Here is a 2871-nt window from a genome sequence, read left to right as displayed (position 1 = left end):
CATATATAGTCAACTGGTCCACACATATCGGTAATGATTGGCTGGCTAGAGTTTGACATTACTGTCGTGCGACGGTGGTGATCAGTTAATCCTTTGAGGTCACACCTAAAGGACGATTCCCTTAATTGAAAAGGTTAATTAATTGTATGTCGATACAGATTAATTAATTCCTTAAAATTGAACAAATTATTATCATAAGAGAGAAAATGACATCTTATTATAATGTGATTAAATAAGATTTTAATTAGTAATTTAAGAAGTTATATTACTAAAATTAATCGGTGTTTGCGAAACACGCGAGATGAGAATGATAAGTTAGTCATGATTACAAGATGTTGTGAATTATGCTAACTAGTATTTAAATGACCATTTTATGTGAAAGTAATTTTGAATTACTAGTCAATTTATTAAATGTGATTTATTTAATTTGTTAAATATGCATTTTAAATTAAAACATGACATAAGACATGTCACATGTCTCATGACATACAATTGTACAATTGACAAAAATAATATGGACTCCATATTATACATATAAACCGAAAATTGGTGGGCATTGAGAGAAGTTTTGTCTTTTTCCATTTGTCTTATTCATTTGTCCAAAATGCTTGATAGTGACATGACTATGGACAAAGGCTTACACATTTGTCTTGTGAAGACAAAAAGGAAAAAGAAAAATTGGTCCTAATACTAAATGACCCACCGGTTTTGGGCATCATCAAGTGAGAAGTTTTTCTCTAAAAATTTATCATTCTCTTATGTTCATAAAAACTACCCTCTCTCTCTTGTTCTTCATAAAAATTCATTTTTATGAATCTAATTTGTATAAATCAAACACTAATAATACTAGTAGTAGTATATGAGTATTAGTAATCAATTTTAAGGTAAACCACATTACAAATATCTAGTACATGTTAGTTTGTGGAATTAAGGGATAGTCTTGGGTGCTACTAATTGGAGGGCTTCTATTTTGAAGTCATGAATGTTCATCCAATATTGGAAAGCTCAAGAACTAACAAGAAGGAGATCTTGTTGGTGCCCATTTGACCGAAATTTAGATGGTGAGAAATTGATTTTCTTATCTCTTCTTATTTAGTTTGCATGCATAAGATTTAAATTAATTTTATGACTAAATTAATTTGTAACATATAAGAAAATGTTGTATAATGAGATATAGATTTCTAACAAGCGGTATCATGAGCCTTAGGTTGTTTGCATGCAAATCGGTTTATAGTTTTTCCGAGTTATATGATTAACATACAAAACTAATTAAATTGGTTTTATGAAGAAAAACCTTAAAATATATTTTCATGTTAAAAGTTTCTGGTCCTAAGTGATTTTTAGGATATTTTGGTTAATTTATGGATTTTATTGTTCATTTTATATTATAATGGCATTAAAAATGTGATTTTATGATAAAAATGTCATTTTCGGACTAAAATTAGCTAAACTTCGAATTTTCCAGTAGTTTTTGGATATGTTTTCACATATATTATTTTTAGATGATCTGTAAATTTTCAGAATTTTTGGAGTTCTTATGCTCGAAATATGGATTTCTCATGATAAAAATCAGATTTAGATGAAAAATAGGTTAATATGAGATAAATTTCGAATCTGGTTATAGAAATTTAGTATGTTGTCATATGTAATTTTACAAGATGTTTGTAAAATAATAGGATATAATGAAGTCTTTATGCATGATTTATGAATTTTTGATGAAAAATAGCATAAATAGTGATTTTAATTAGTGAATAATTGTTAAAACATACTTCATGACTAAGGAAAAATGTCACATGTTGCATTTTATTACCTATTTCAGATCTAAAATTGAAAAGTTGATAAATATAATTTTTCTCATGTTTTATGATTATATTTGATAAATCCGATAAACCGCAACATAGTTTTTCCTTGATAATTTTCGAAATTTTTAACCTAAGTTTTTTTTGAACATTATGAGTGTCATGGTATTTTTCCAGAATTTTCATAAGTTTAAATTTCAAATTTTGAATTTATTTGAAATTTTTTGTGATTTATTTGAAGTTTATAGCATTTTATTGTAATTTTGAGTCCATTAATGAACAATTTTAAGAAATATAAGTTAATTATAGTCAAATGGTTAGTGGAGACTAATTTTGAGTCCTAAGTTGGTTAGGGTAATTAACTTGTGCATAAATATGAATTTATGTAATTATTGTGATTATAAAATGTTAAATCACGCAAATCCGTAAAAACCGTTTAATATACGATATTGGCTCCTTAAAGGCGATTTAGCATAAAATTGGGCATGTTCATACATATTATAATGCTGCATTTTATTTATGATTGTCATAATTTTATTTTATGTAATTTTTGAATTATGTAATTTTACTTAGTATGGCCTTAGTTTTTAATTGGTATTACCCGAAATGTATGGGAATATCGATTCGGTTATAATTTATTGTGATCTCGTATCACCGTTTTGTAATTTAATAGATTTATTTTATTTTAATTACAAATGTATAATAGGAAATTATGTAATTTGTTATGTAATTTTATTATCCCGGAGTTCCTTGAAGACGGTGTCACTCAAGAAGGTGATACATAAAGACGGTGTTACCTCGAGATGCGTGCCAAGAACCGAAGTTCAAGGGACCAATGGAGTTGGTTTTCGAATATGTAATAGTTAATTAGATTTTATTTTTTAGGAAGGCCATACTATGATTTAATTTATGCTTTGCATTTTATTTATATGTTGCATGCATCGCTAAATCGCCATAACTAAAACATGCATTATCTTTTTATCGAGTTTATCGACCGTGTCAATTACAATTATCGTAGTTCACCGCTTTAGTTCACTTAAAACGTGATAGATGATAAATTGACATGACCTCT

Source organism: Silene latifolia, chromosome Y, assembly GCF_048544455.1.
Source record: "Silene latifolia isolate original U9 population chromosome Y, ASM4854445v1, whole genome shotgun sequence".
NCBI lineage: Eukaryota > Viridiplantae > Streptophyta > Magnoliopsida > Caryophyllales > Caryophyllaceae > Silene > Silene latifolia.
This window is presented reverse-complemented; position numbering follows the sequence as displayed.